Below are 16,529 nucleotides of genomic sequence, written 5' to 3'. Positions count from 1 at the left end.
TTGTTTTCTTGTTAAATGAACAAGACGCTTGTTGAGAAAGGTTACATTTCTACAGTGATCAGCTTGTTGGCAAGCACATCTGCTACAAAGTTAACACTAAGCTTGCAACACTCTCCTTGCAAATTCTGACCAAGACCTAGTGCAGGGCACCACTGCCTGACCTGGCCCGGGAGAATCAAGTGAACCAGGTGAAGTCCCTGCTCTCCAGGAATTCAAAGGTTGCCACTCGCATCTCAACAAATTTATCATCAACATTCCTGACACTAGGAGCAGCTCTTCATTAAGCTGGGCAAACCTGGTTAGGTTCTGGCAAAGAGTAAAATTGGAAGCAGGCCTGGTAATGACAGTCCCTACTCAACATTTGACTGTTTACAATCGATGTCTGAAGTACTGAGCAGTGGCTCAGGAATGGGTATAAATAAAATTTATAATGCATTCGGATTAGCAGCAAGAGAAATATTGTATCCATTCTTCTGGCCAGAAATGCAGCAAATTCTTTTCAGTATTTGTCCAGTTAAATCACTGCTCTTAGGGCAAAAACAGAAGACGGTTATGAAGAAAGGCAGAGCTTGCACATATAATATCTAATCTGTCAGGAGGGAGGGGGTGGGAAGGGGACAAGCAGTCAGAGGGGAGGGGGGAGAGGGAGAGAGGAAAGGTAGCAACAGAGAAGGAAGATGGCGATAGGCACAGGCGCCCACCCTCCAGAGCTGACAAAGACAGCCATGGCAGAGCCAAGTCAAGCCACAGATGCGCTCACTGCCCCGAATCAGTCAGGCCATCTCCAAAGTTTGAAATTTCGGCAAGAGCTGTCAGGACTCAGCTGGAAATAGCTTTTTCAAGGAGCACACTTCCTACCCAGTCGAGAGCCCAAGTTCTGCTATTTCCATTAATGCAGAGGGCAGAGAACAAAGAGATTTCAATCTTCACAGCACAGAGGAGGCAGAATTCAGAGGCGGCGCCTTTTCAGGGTCCTGCCACCCATGTCGATGGGTCTATCAGGAAGAGCTCTGCTCGGGCCCTTTTCACAGTAAGTCCCCAGTGTCCTCGCACACTGTGCTCCAGGTCTTGGCAGCTCCGGCACTGAGTGTGAGCCCCCTTGGTATGCCACTAGTGCCCATCCTTGGAATCCCCTCCCCCCCCGGACAATATTAACATTGGCTGACCTGATGACCATGACAACAGCAACAACCGAACGCACACTGACTGTAAGGACACGGATGCTGGCAAGTCCACAGCATGTGGGTGGTGAAAACGAAAACCCCTCTTTTACAGAGTTCCACTGCCTTTCCAGAGATAACCCATTAGAGCAGTGGTTCTCAACCTTCCCAATGCCGCAACCCTTTCATACAGGTCCTCATGTGGTGGTGACCCCCAACCATAACATTATTTCCTTTGCTACTTCATCACTGTCATTTTGCTGCTGTTATGAATCGGGTCACCCCTGTAAAAGGGTCATTCAACCTTCCCACCCCCCAAAGGAGTTGTGACCCACAGGTTGAGAACCGCTGCATTAAAGGCTTCATATATCTGTTGCGACACCTTTTAAAATACGCTTACAAATTACTTTTTCTAAACCTGACTAGGCTGATTCCACAAATATTGTGGTGTGATTTGAGATTTTTAATACTTTTCTTCCTCTCAGTTTATGAGGGCAAGTCAGGAAGAATTGCCACTAAAGTTCTAGTTCATCCCTGCATGCGCCCATTTATTGCAGAAAAATGGGGCTTCAACATGTCTGCGCTCCGTCGGTGACTGCAGATAAGTTCTCTCAGTGATCTGCACGTCTGAATCTCATGAGTGTCTTCAAAAAAGTGGTCCAATCAAAACAGCAGCTTCCAACAAGCTATGCTGAGCCAGTTGAATTCATAGCAGGGAGGAGAGCTCAGAAGGTCATGTTATTTTAGAATTCCAAAAGGGTAATAATTTTTTTTTTAATTTTAAAAATCATTTTATTAGGGGCTTATACAACTCTTATCACAATCCATCCATACATAAATTGTGTAAAGCACATTTGTACATTCATTGCCCTCATCATTCTCAAGACATTTGCTCTCCACCTTCACCTACTTTTCTGTTGTCCGCCCCCCAGGGAGGAGGTTATATGTAGATCCCTGTAATCAGTTCCCCCTTTCCACCCCACCCGCCCTCCACTCTCCCAGTATCGCCACTCTCACCACTGGTCCTGAAGGGGTCATCATCCTGGATTCCCTGTGTTTCCCGTTCCTATCTGTACCAGTCTACATCCTCTGGTCTAGTCAGATTTGTAAGGGAGAATTGGGATCATGATGGGGGGGGGGGGGGCGAGAGAGGGAAAGCATTTAGGAATTAGAGGAAAGTTGTATGTTTCATCTTTGCTACACTGCACCCTGACTCGTCTCCTCCCTGTGACCCAAAAGGGTAATAATTTTGATAGAAAAATTTAAAAACTGAAAATTGTATTAATGGAAAAAAAAAGTTATGCTGACCATTTTTTCTCCTATCATGACAATGTACTTGCTTATTCTTCGAGGGATACATATGTAAATATATTTATATAACAATGGGGACATAGATCTATGTAATTATATTTATCTTTAGGTATTAAGATAGCAGACGGACATTGGGCCTCTATTCAAGTACTCCCTCAATCCAAGAACTTGTTCTTAAACCTGGCATTCTGTGATTCTCACCTTCCCAACCCAATCGCTGAAGATAAAATGGGTACATAAGCAAATGTGAAGAAAGCTGATGGTGCCCAGCTATTACAAGATATAGCAATATGGGGTCTTAAAGTCTTGAAGATAAACAAGTGGCTACCTAGCTGGGAAGCAATAAAGCCCATATGGAAGAAGCACACCAGTCCGTGTGATCACCAGTGTTGACAGGATCAGGTATCAGGCATCAGAAGACCCAAAACAACCAACCATATGGATGTGAACAAGGGGAGAGGGGAGTGGAGTGGAGACCCAAAGCCCATCTGTAGACAATTGGACATCCCCTCAGAGCAGGGCCACAAGGAATGGACGAGCCAATCAGGGTGCAGTATAGCATCAATGAAACATACAACATTCCTCAAGTCCTTTAATGCTTCTCTCCCAACCCCCATTATCATGATCCCAGTTCTACCTTACAAATCCAGCTAGACGAGAGCATGTATACTGGTACCGATAAGAGATCTTGACACTTGGAATCCAGGACCGATACACCCCTAAGCAACAATAATGGGAGTAGTGATACCATGGGAGCAGGGGTAAGGTGGGGGGTGAAAAGGGGAACCGATCACAATGATTGCCATATAAAACTCCACCACACCCCAACCCAGGGCGACAAACAACAGAAACATGGGTGAAGGGAGACAGCAGACAGTGTAAGATATGAAAATAATAACAATTTATCAAGATTTTGTGAGAGTGGGAGGGTGGGGGAGGAAGGAAAAAAAGAGGAGCTGATACCAAGGGCTCAAGTAGAAAGAAAATGTTTTGAAAAGGATGATGACAAACTATGTACAAATGTGGTTGATACAATGGATATATGCATTGTTATAAGAGCTGTTAAGTGCCTCCAATAAAGTGGGGGGGGGGGGAAAGAAAGAAATGTATAGACCTAACAAAAGATATGTTGAAAAACAACAGCTTCACATTTTGATATTTTCAATGAATGTTTCTATGATCTTGTAGGAATACTTTGACTTACCCTCCTATATAAGTGAAGAGGCCCTGATGGTACAGTGGTTACAATATCCAGTTGTCAACTCAAAGGTCAGGGAGGTTGAACCCACCAAGCTCTTCCTGGGAGAAAGATGTGGCAGTCTGTTACATAAGCCCACCTGCCACAGAAAGCCTACTGGGCAGTCTCACTCTGTCCTTCAGAGCCAACGTGAGTTGCTATCAATTTGTCAGTAGTGAATTTTATAGGGAGACCTATGTCATCCTATTTCAAGGCTGGAGAAAGCCACACTACTGACGATCACAATCCCTAAGGTGTAACAATCTGTGGTTACACTAACCAATATAACAGGGGCACTATCAAACTATCATTAATACCACCTGCAAGTAAAATGTAAAAATTAAAAATGATTCCAGCAGTCCATCCCAGGGAGCTGCCAGAAATTCAAACAGGGTTCAGGAGAGCATGACACCAGGGATAACTTTACTGCTGCCAGATGGATCTTGGCTGAAAGCAGAGAATAGTAGAAGGATATTTACTTGTGTTTTATTGACAATGCAAAGGCATTTATATGAATCAAAGAAAATTATGGATAACACTGCCCCCAGAAAAGAGAAATTCAGAACATAATTGTGTACATGTGAAACCTATCTACATAGACCAAGAGGCAAGCATACACATGGAAAAATACTGTGTGGCACTTAAAATCAGGCAAGGTGTGTGTCAGGGTTGTGTCCTTTCACCATAAACTTATTCAATCGCTATGCAGAGCAAATAATCTGAGAAGCTGGATTCTATGAAGCACAGTGCAGCATCAGGATTGGAGGAGGCTGATCAACAACCTTTGATCTGCAGATGACACAGCCTTCCTTGCTGAAAATGAGGACTTAAAGCACTTGCTGACGAAAATCCAACACTGCACCCTTCAGTATGGATTACAACTCAGTGTGAAGAAAATAAAAATCTTCAAAACTGGACCAATAGACAATATCATGTTAATTGGGGAAAAGATTGGAGATGTCAAGGACTTCATCTTGCTTGAAACCACAATCAGTACTCATGGAAGCAACAATAGAGAAATCAGACATATTGCATCAATCGAATGTGCTGCACAAGACCTCTTTAACGTGTTGAAGAGCATGGATGTGACGTTGATGGCTAAGGTGTTCCTGACCTAAGCCATGGTATTTTCAATGGCCTCACATGCAGGTGAAAGTTGGCTAAGGAATACGGAAGACTGCAGAAATGATGAAGCTGCATTACGGTGTCGGCCAGGAATGTTGAAAGCACTGTGGAGTGCCATAAGAATACACTAGTCTGTCTTGGAACGGCCAGAATACTCCCTAGAAGGAGGCTTCTGGTCATGTACTCTGGACCAGCAGAGACCAGTTCCTGGTAAAGGATATCATGCTTTCGAGCAGTGGTTCTCAACCTTCCTCATGCTGCGACCCTTCATACAGTTCCTCATGTTGTGGTGACTGCCAACCGTACAATTATTTTTGTTGTTACTTCACAACTGTAATCTTGCTACTTTTGTGAATCGTAATGTAAATATCTGATATGCAGGATGTATTAGGCGACCCCTGTGAAAGGTCATTTGGTCCCCAAAGGGGTTGCGATCCACAGGTTGAGAAGCGCTGCTTTCGAGGGTCAGCAAACAACAGAACAAGGCTCTCAATGAGAAGGATGGCGTGCCATGGAGGCTGCAGCAATAGGCTCAAATATGGCGATCGCTGGGATGGTGCACGACTGGGCTATTTCAGTTGTACAAAGGCTGCTTCGGTTGTATTTGGGTTGGAACTGGCTAGACAGCACCTAACCACCATCACCACCACCAAACCAACTAACAATTTGGAGATACTGGCAGGAAGAAGACTGGGAAAACTTTATCTCTTGATCTCTAGTTCCAAACAGCTTTCCTTGATGACAAGGGCTGGAGAATGGTGTCAGTGTTACTAGAGCAGAAGAAAACCCCATTGGCTTCCCACATGCACTAGGGACTTCCCAACCAGTTGCTATGGAAGTTGGGATTGGGCTCCAGATGCAAATGGAAGATTCAATCCAACCAGATACATGAAGCTGAGGAAGGCATATCTGAGGAAGGGCGATCAGCAGGGTATTAAGACAGCTAGCAAGAATTTGAGAAGCTCACGGTGAGATTCAAGTCCCAGAAAGCAGACCCTTGAAAAGGAGAGAGCGGTAGATTCTATACAGGCACACTGGCACAGGCACACTGGTATAGCCAACACTTGTACACATATTGAAAATAAGAAGGAACTTAGGAGGGAGCCAGTAGCATAGGAAGGTATTTTTAATCTTACATTCTTAAACTGTATCTCTACACGTTTTCCAGCAACAACAATAACCTGTAAGTGGACTAGACTAATAGAACAGAATAGAATCACTCATCTATGAAGATTCCCATGATTTTTTTCTCTAAGAAGTTTCTATTTTTCCTCAAGTGATCTAAGAAATTAAATTTTACATTTGTCAGAGAAGGAGACTGAGTATAAAAAAGTTCTCCAAATATTTTAAAGCCATATTTTTCCCTTTAAGGACCATGTTATAAAGGTATAAAGAAGCGGTTGATTACCATATATATTTGAATATAAGCTGACCCAAATATCAGCCAAGGTACCTAATTTTACCACAAAAATGGCATAGAACATGTGCTGAAAAACTCGGCTTATCCACAAGTGTATATGGTAGGTGGGAGGACCACCTTGGGGGATTTCACAAAGGCAGGCCTGATGTGCATGGGTTACCACAGAGGGCTTTGTCTGAATTCAGTGTACACACACTGGAGTCACAGCAAGGGGAGGAACGGGGCCCGGGGAATCAGATCTCAGATTCGGTCCATGTGAACATGTGCAGCAGTTGTGTGCTCTCACAGAGATCTACAGTTGCAGGCACCCTATACAGACAGGGTGGCTACGAGGCACAATCAGCTGGAGGGCAGTGGGACTTTGGTTTGGTTTCATTTGGAAAAAGTAACCACCACTCATGATATTTGACTGAGAAGAAATGTGAAGTGCAAACAAATATTGCACGTAAAAGTTGAGGGGATGTCACGACAGGGTGTGATGTAGCACCGATGAAGAATACAGCTTTCCCCCAGTTCTTAAATGCTTCCTCCCCCTCAACTACCATGATCCGAATTCTACCTTGCAAGTCTGGATAGAGCAGAGGATGTACACTGGTGCAGATAGGAGCTGGAGGCACAGGAAATCCAGGGTGGATGATAGCTTCAGGAGCAGGGATGTGAGGGGTGATACTGGGCGAGAAGAGGGAGAGTGGGTTGGAAAGGGGGAACCCATTATAAGGATCTACATGTGACCTCCTCCCTGGGGGATGGACAACAGAGAAGGGGGTGAAGTGAGACGCCGAATAGGGCAAGATATGACAAAATAATAATTTATAAATTATCAAGGGCTCATGAGGGAGGGGGAAGCAGGGAGGGAGGGGAAAAAAGAGGACCTGATACAAAGGGCTTAAGTGGAGAGCAAATGCTTTGAAAATGATTAGGGCAAAGAATGTACAGATGTGCTTTATACAATTGATGTATGTATATGTATGGATTGTGATAAGAGTTGTATGAGCCCCTAATAAAATGTTTTAAAAAAAAGTTGGGATGAAGTTAAAAAACTATACTTTCAATAGTTAAAAAAAAATCCTTGTGGCCCACCTGTGAGCCATGGCTCCAGGGCAGTAACACTGTCAGCAGTCAGACTGACCCAGCCACGAGTCCCACTGCCTCGTCAATCCCAGGTAACCGAGGACTGAGAAGCAGAGCTAGAAGTGTGCTTACCTCACAGTACCACTGTGAGGATTAAATAGAGTGCAGGTCAAACATGTGACAATATGCATAACGTTACTGAACCTGGACTCCCATTTTAGATACTATAATAACACTACTGGTGTTAATCAGCAGTAACTCCTCTGGGAGGTGGGGCGCTGCAGGAAGACCCGAGTTACAAGCACCAAGAACTACAAGCCTCTCTTAAGGAATCCTTTATCATCCCATAGGTGGCATTAGAATTGCAGAGGGCATTTATTAAAAATGCAAATCCCTGGTCTCACTCCAGAGTCAAAATTTCTAGGATGTGCCCCAAGAATGTGTTTTCTTAAAGGCTCCCAGGGGATCCTGGTATCAGCCAGGTGTGGAAACCTCTCTGCTATAAAGAAAGCCCAATGGAGTAGACAGGAAGGAGTAAGTAAGCACTCTGGAGATGCTAGTAAATGGTGACTCTTCTAGGGTCAAAAGTGCTCCCTTTCTAGAAAAAGAACAGTGACTATCTCTGAAGACAGTCATCCACAGAAGCAGCCTAAACAGCCATTAGAAGAGAGCTAACATCCATTAGTGACTATACAGTATATTATCAACTCAGTGAAACAAACACATTAAAAAGTGGTTCCATTAATTTCCCACCAGATCTACCCCATGAAACATCCTAATGGATTTAGCTGGTACTCGGCACTAACCAACTCAACCCAACCCACTGCCTTCTAGTCGATTCTGACTACAGCAAGGGACCCTACACAGGGTTCTGAGACTTCACATGAGCAGACAATCTCATTTTTCTTCCACAGTGTGGCTTGTGGGTTTGAACTGCCAACCCCATGGTATGAGGTAATATCAATCAGGGCCTGGAAGACTGAATAGACTGGAAAACAAGACTAGAGACTATGTAAAGGCAACCCACCTGTATGTATGCTGTATATGCCTGTGTGTGTGTGTGTGTATCACCTTAGCGATAACGATCACTTCACACCAGTCAGTTTTGTGGCAAAATTTTAAAAAAGCTCTTCACGTAATTCAAATATATACAACTCTTAGAGTGGCTGTGACAATTGACTGACTTAAAAACTCCATTACTGGAAAAGCCATTGCTTAGTAGGATGAGTAAGTAATCTAAATGGTAAGGTAGTACGCGCAAAACCATTACACTGTTAATAAGCATTTTGCTCTACGAACATAATTATTACCACACTGGTCTAACTCTCACTAACAAATGGTCCAGGACTCAATGACTCATCTCTTCATGTATTTGCTTGCATTCGATCATAATATAACTTGGTGGCAGAAAGAACGCGCTCTCCCCTGAAAGGATGGCTTCAAGATTATACTGCCAAGAAAGGAGAAACTGGCTAAAGGAAAGACCACAGGGGGTAAATGTCAAACACCAAAACCAACTATTGGTGTCAACTTAAACCCATCATTCCAAAACAGCAGAGGCAGCACTCCCCCTCCTCCACGCAAAGCGCATGCACAGCAACGGTGAACATCACCCTGGGCGTTTAATGACCTTCCCTCGCTGGAAATGTTCTTGGTTCTCCTCTAAATCAATGAGTGTGACACAGTGTTAGTGTCACATTTGCTTCTCTTCAATATTTTACCAATATTCCAATATTTCAAACATCTCGTAATTTAAATATACCTTTGGCAGTGGCCACTTATATACGCGCTGCACTTAGATTCTACCATCAAAGTATCCTGCCTTTTTACAATACTTGCTCCATTGGATACTCAGCCATCAACCCATCTAATTTTAAAACATTCATTTCAAAGTAAATGCAAGCAGCAGTACACTTTCTCTAAATGATTGAGCATACATATTGTTAGCCAGGCTTTAATATTTGTTGGGGGGTTTTTACAGTAAAATTTATAAATCATAAAATGGGTATCTTAGGCATTATATGTGCCTAATTTTGTCAAAAACATACACCTGTGTAACTAAAAGCCTACTGTGATGGAGAATAGTATCTATAAATATATTTACTTTTAAAATTCCCTCAAGGACACCCTATACACCATTAATATTCTCACTGATGATTGTGTTAAAATGGAGAAAATCTGCAAGTCAGTAAGATGGATTATTTGCTACTGCAATGGATGGGTAGGAAAAGTAGATCATGGAATAAGAGTACGCTTGCCAGTTAGAACAAAAACTATTTTAACATGCGTTAAACGGACTGTTTCTATCTTTAAGCTCTAATAGATCTGATATTCTGTAGGGGGAGGAGAGGAAGGGAAGAGAATGAACTATTTGGTGGGAATTTCACTTTCATCCAAAGGAACTCTAGCTCTGCTAAGGTACTTGTCATGCACGTGTCCGGGCGAACTAACCTGCAGTGGCTTTATCTGCCTTGGTGACGGAGACTTCAGTCACCCAGGGCACTATTATCCCTGCAATACAACCTCCAAGAAGGCTAGGGAAGCACTGATTGGTTTTTCTGGCTGAAATGTTGGGAAGGAAATCTAGAAAAACCTCCCCCTGAACGCTGAACGCTTTTAAAGCCAGTATCAGTGGCATCTCCAGTCAGGTGTGACTTAAGGCAGAAGGAATTAGAATCCAGTCCTGACCTGAAACAGTACAAAGGAGAAAAGACGGATCTTCCAGCCCTTAAAAATATATTACAACATAACGTTCAAACTGGAGAGAGAGTAAGGAATTTTTCAGAAGCAAGTAATGGCCAAGAAGGGAAAGTAAACAAAATCCCAGCCTGAAGTCTCCTGGATCGAACACTCTGCCTTACACCCCAAAGGAAATACTAAGGCAGGACTGAGGGAAGTGCTAAGGAGGCTGCAGAGGGAGGAGAAACACAATGCATTACTCTATATTGTTGCAGTCGCCCCCAGCCCCCAGACACCAAATGACAGGCCATCATACAGGCTTGTTGTTCAAACACGGACGTGATTCACAAGTCTTAAGGACCAGCATTTTCTATTATGGCAAACTCTTTGCTATTAAGAAAAGCAAACAAAATGTGTAGAGCAACAGATAATAACACTTTCCTTAATGAGATCTACTTATAATGGTGTCTGGAAACACTCAATTATACAACTAGAACCCAGAAAGTACTCAATAAATGTTTTAAGTGATTTTATGCTAAAATCTGTAAAATCAGAAAATACTTTCAAAATATTTACCACTTTTGAAAAAGAGACCCCATCATTCAGGTACTGAGCGAGATGAAAATAAGATAAGGTCCCTCCCTCATGCTCTTGGGCAAGGGAGCTTGGCTTAGCAGGAGACAACATACTCAGATCCCTACCCATAACACAGTTCATGCCAGAACAGAGCAGAACAAACTAACTCAGTGCCCTTGAGCCAGCTCTGACTTACTGTGACCCTGAAAGACAGAGCAGACCTGCCTTGTGGGTTTCCAAGACTAACTCTTCATGGGAGTAGAAAGTCTCATCTTTCACCTGATCAACACATCACCCATTCCACCACAAGGGCTTCTAGTCTATACCAGAGAAGCAGGTAAAACATCAAGTCCACTTGGAAGACTCTTACTCCACCATTTTTTTTTTCAGAGAAAAAGGAACAGGATAATGTAAGCAAATCGTTCAGAGTATAAATAGATGAGGGAGGGGGGTGAGGCAATCTGTAAAGATTTCTGTAAAGATTTACGAACTTGGAAACCCTGTGGACCAGTTATACTCTACCCTAAAGGGTTGCTACCAAAGGGTTTGGTTTGCTCTTTGTACACATGTACATACACACACACACACACACACACACACACAAAACCAGGGAAAGCAAAGGGGGCATCAACTCATTCGTGTTTTAAATCATAAGCTAAAATATTGGTAGAAATATCTCCGTCTACACAGAGAAAGACTGCCAGCAAGTTGACGCTAACACAGAGACCCTGGGAGTGGGCCCGGGAGAACTGTGCATTGGAGGGGTGACTTCTGGGAGTAGAGCAGGCCTTTCTTCTGGGAAGCCCCTGGGTGCACTCAGAGTGCCTTTCAGTGAGCAACTAAGGGTGCTAACCACCTGTGCCACACGGGGACGCTGAAATGCTGCTGGCCAGGCCCCTGTGGATTGCTATGAGCCGGTTCCAACTCAGAGACCCGATGGACAACAAAAGGAACCACTGCCCAGCCCTGCACCTCCTCACGAGGAACCAGAAAACACGCAGGGAAACAACACAAAACACCTCACTCCCATAGAGGCGACTCCTCCTCCTCATGGCGACCCTAGACGGCAGAATATAATTGCCCCTGGCGTTTCTGAGGCTGGACATTTTTATGGGAGCAGAAAGCCTGGCTTTTTTTCTCTTGAGGATCAGCAGTGGGTTCGAACTGCCAGACTTGTGGTTAGCAGCCCAAAGTGTAACCTACAAAGTGAACGGTAACTTTAGTGAGACAAACAAAATAAAAATACGAGTCAACACAAAGACATACGAAATCAGTGAGTCCAATACTGAGGCTCCAGACCGCAAATGTAGCCCTCCCTCTTTCTGGGCTATTGCAGGACGCCCTGTTTTGCACATGGTCTGTGAGGAGCTCTACATTGGTGCCTGGGAGAAAAGGCATTAGAGCATTGAGTAAACTTTAATATGGTGGTAGTTTTGGTTTAGGAATGCCACATATTAGTAAATCTTTAAAAATCTTTATAAATCTCTTCTAGAAGAGTATAGATAGGTACCATGAAATGGTCTGGAAACTGTAACTTCTAGTAATAAGAAAACTATGTGCAGAATTTTTGCCTGAGAAAATTTTAAGAATCCATTCCTTGTTATCTCATGTATAATTTTTGAAACCTTGGAGAGACAGTAAGAATCTTGCTTAAACAGCCCACTTCTTCCTATCCCTGCCCTCGAGTCGATGCTGACTCATGGAGACCCTGCAGGACAGGGTGGACCTGCTCCCTCGAGACTGTATCTGTTTACAGCAGTACAGCACACAGTCTTTCTCCCACGGAGCAGCTAGGGGTTTCAAACTGCCAACCTTGTGGCTAGCAGTCCAACTTGTAACCACTAAGCCACCAGGGCTCACTAAAAACCGAACTGTTGTTTACAAAATATCTTCCCCTGATTTATCCTTGGATTTGTCACACATCTATCTACAGTTATCGCTTTTACTGCATATTGAATTAGCAAACAACCCCTTTTGGAATAGGCACAACTATTCGTATACAACAAATCTGTACTCTTTCCCTAATCATACAGGTTGCCCAGAAAACGATTCCAAGAGCCAACTTACTGAATAAATAAGCCAAAGAGATATTAAGTGTTCATTTGCACTTCTGAAAGTTGTCAAAAGTCTCCTAAATGCTATGGTCTAAGTTTTGGCATTCACTTCTTAGTGATTTGGCTTTTCAATAACCTTATAACATAGAGGGGAAATACCTAATAGTGAAGGGAGGCCTGGTGGCACAGGAGTTAAGTACTCAGTTGCTAACTGAATCCACCAGTTGTTCTGAGGAGAGAGATGGGGCAGTCTGCTTCTGTACAGATTTTCAGCCTGGAGAGCCCTATGGGGCAGATGTCCCTGCCCTTCAGGGTCACTACAAGCGTGAATCGACTTGATGACAATGGATTTTTGATTCAATGGCATGGGCCTTGAAGATGTCAAAAGCTTGAAGAGAAGATAAATGGAAAAACTCTTTTAAAGTATGTAATTCCCTAAATGCTTCCTCCCCCTTCCCACCCCCCAATTCTACCTTGCAAGTCTGGCTAGACCAGAGGAGGTACACTGGTACAGATAGGAGCTGGAGAAACAGGGAATCCAGGGTGGATGATCCCTTCAGGACCAGTGGTGTGAGTGGCGATACTGGGAGGGTAGAGGGAGAGTGTGTTGGAAAGAGGGAACCGATTACAAGGACCTACATGTGACCTCCTCCCTGGCGGACGAACAACAGAAAAGGGGGTGAAGGGAGACACCGGACAGGGAAAGATATGACAAAATAATAATTTATAAATTATCAAGGGCTCATGAGGGAGTGGGGAGCAGGGAGAGGAAAAATGACCTGATGCCACGGGCTTAAGTGGAGAGCAAATGTTTTGAGAATGATGAGGGCAATGAATGTACAGATGTGCTTTATACAATTGATGTATGTATGGGTTGTGATAAGAATTGTATGACAGCCTCTAATAAAACGATTAAAAAAACCCAAAACAAACAAACAAAATAAAGTACCTAATTGGTTACATTGTGGCTACCACCTATAGTGTTTACTGACTTCTGCAACTCTGTGATTATCAAATCCTACTTTAAAACATCTCACTACAAAATACAGAAAAGATCCCATTTAAACAAGCGTAAGCACTGGTGGTTCCATGTCGGGCTGCCAACCACAAGGCCAGCAGTGCAAACCTACCAGCTACTTACCCTGCAGGAGAAATGGGAGGCGTTCTACTACAGCAAAGATTTACAGCCTTGAACACCCAAAGGGGCAGTTCTACCCATCCCTGGAGGCTCACTAAAAGTTGGAAGCAATCCGATGGCAGTGAGAACACTGATCATCTTAAAGAACTCAAAAAAAAAAAAAAAGAACTCATAATAATTGTTCCAAACTACATTCATATTAAGGAGCCCTGGTGGTGTAATAGTTACAAGTTGGGCTGCGATCTGAAGGGTCAGCAGTTCAAAATTACCAGTTGCAACTTAGGAGAAAGATGGGCCTTTCTACTCCCGTAAACAGTTACAGTCTCAGAAACTCATGGGGCAGTTCTTCTCTGTCCTATAGGGCCACTTGGGTCGGCATCAATTTAATGGCAGTGAGTTTTGAGGGGCAACTGGGTTCAGCATAGGCTGCTAACTGGCATTTCAACTAGGGAGAAAAATGAGGCTGTGTGTTCCCATAAAGATTTACAGTCTTGGAAACCCTAAAGAACAGTTCTACTCCACCTTTACGACTGCTAGAGTCGGAATCAACTTGATGGCAGTGGGTTTATATAGATATTTAGAGTATCGAAGAGAGTTATAAATGGCAGAGGGACTTCCCACTTTAGATAACAAGCTGCTTCTTTCTTTGAGAAAGTACACACAATTCCTAATGGGCTAAATCAGGCTTGTGGAGTTGAAAGAGACTGTCGTACATGTGCACCAGGAACACACAATGATTGTGTTGTTAAAGGTTGGCCAAAATATACTTCAGAGCTGTTGTTTTCTGCCTTTATTCATGATAGAATAACACTACTATATAAGATATTAAGTTCTCACTTACCCTTGAATGCTTGGCCCATTTACTAAATGATAAGGTATTTTGCTGACAAAGCAGAAAAAAAGTCCACATGAGAATGTAGAACATTTCCTATAATCAATAACTTAAAAATAATCATGGGGGTTCAGAAATAATGAGGGGGTTGGGAAGCCAGCATAAAGCAGGGCATAAAGAGACAGTCTTTAGTAGGTCAGCACGATATTTATCCTGAGAAATCAGAAAGCCCACCCAGTGTTCTTGTTGTTTTTAAGACCCTGGGAATACCAGATAAGCGCAACAAGAGATGCAGATCAGGTTTTTTGGCTTCAAAACAGACAGACAAAACACTAAAACCTAAACCACAAAACAAGGATTTTTTAAAAATCACCAAATCAATGAACTACTATTTGGGGAGTCAGCTCTCACAAGTCCCACTAACTGACCATTAAGGCAATGTAACACACAGAAACATTGAGTCTCACTGAGGTCTGCAGCGCAAGGGCCATCCCAGTAAATGACATGACATGGAAAAGCAAAGCAGAGCAAATCGTGATAGAAGAGAAAGTGAAAAGTGACTGCCAGTGTGTCTTCACAAATGAGACTTTGAGACAGCCACGGCCAGGCATGATGCCCATATTGGGACAAAGGAAGCCACATCCCTGAGGAAAGAAGCATGCCAATCACTACCTGTAGGCATCCAAAGTCCACTGAATACCTATAAGAAAAGGGATGAGGTTTGCAATATTGAGAGCAAATGACTTGGAGGAGAATTTCAGCTATCCAGGGAAATTTTCCTTACGGAAAAGATTTATTCTGCAGGCACCATCAGTTCAAATTAGATGCAAACTCTGGGAACAAAACCTGGAAATCCACCCAACCTCTGACACCCATTTACAAAGAGGCTGGCATCCTGGGTGTTGATTTTAATTCAGTCTAGGCAGTAGCAAACCTTGAGGCTTTCAAGCGCCATTGGGCTCCCAGTTCTCCTGGCTGATCAACAACCACGGTAGATGGGTGGATGGTACAGCGAAGAAAGTCCTCCACTTTCCCCAACAGCGGCCCTGCCGGTGGTGGAATCACAAAACCTTACTCCCACACCACCTGGAGTTCACAGGGAATTTTCACACAGGACACATGTCATGGAAGAGATCCAAGGTGGCTGCCATCAAGCCACTGGTCTAAGGGCTGCAGGCGGGAGGTGCACGACTCCACTCCATCGCTAACTGTTGTCAGTTCGGACTCCCAGGACAGGCCATCAACAGCAGGCAAACACAGCCGGGCACCGCGGCTGTGCTAGAGCCCGGGCATAGGCGCTTCCAGCGATTAAAAAGTTCAAAGTACAACTCTGGGGGACAACCTCAGGCAGCTACCCCACTGCCCAGGACAGGACTCTCAGTCTCCGTGGACTGCCTGTGCCGGCCTCCTTCGTCATAGAAAGGGAGACTGAGGCCACGGACAGGAAGAAACGGCTAACCCAAACCACACAGAGGGTGTGTGTGCGGGGTGGGGGTGGAGGGGCGGGGTGGGGGTGGAGGGGCGGGTTTCCGCACTACGCCCAGAAGTAGCTGAATCTTCGGTCTGGGACACCTGGTCGGTCTCCAGAGTGAAGGAACGTACATTGCCACCTCAGCTCCCCTCACCACTAGCCACCTCCTGAGAGGAGGGGAGGAGAAGGTGCTACCTCCCAGAAACCGGCCCCCCTACCCCCCAAGGCCCTTACCCAATTTCTAGCTCGGGCCTCCGGGGAAGAATCCGCTAGCTCCGGCTCCCACCTCCTTCCCCCTCTCTCTGAAGTGTTCCTAGACCCCCAAACCATTCCCAAGTCTCGCTGGGGCAGGTCTACCGCCCACCTGTGCTCCCAAACCACAAACTCTGCCACAGGCAACCTGCCCGACCCTCTCATCTCCCCCGGGCACCTGGGGGACACTCCTCCGCGCCAGG

The 16,529-nt window shown here is 44.3% G+C and overlaps 1 protein-coding gene across 3 annotated transcripts in view; it reads right to left on the bottom strand.

The window, feature by feature from the left end:
• The window catches only part of RSPRY1 (ring finger and SPRY domain containing 1), a 47,024-nt gene that overhangs the window by 29,979 nt on the left and 516 nt on the right, over positions 1–16,529 (bottom strand). The gene's annotated exons all lie outside the window — the stretch shown is intronic.

Source organism: Tenrec ecaudatus, chromosome 18 (genome assembly GCF_050624435.1).
Source record: "Tenrec ecaudatus isolate mTenEca1 chromosome 18, mTenEca1.hap1, whole genome shotgun sequence".
Taxonomy (NCBI): Eukaryota; Metazoa; Chordata; class Mammalia; order Afrosoricida; family Tenrecidae; genus Tenrec; species Tenrec ecaudatus.
This window is presented reverse-complemented; position numbering and strand designations above follow the sequence as displayed.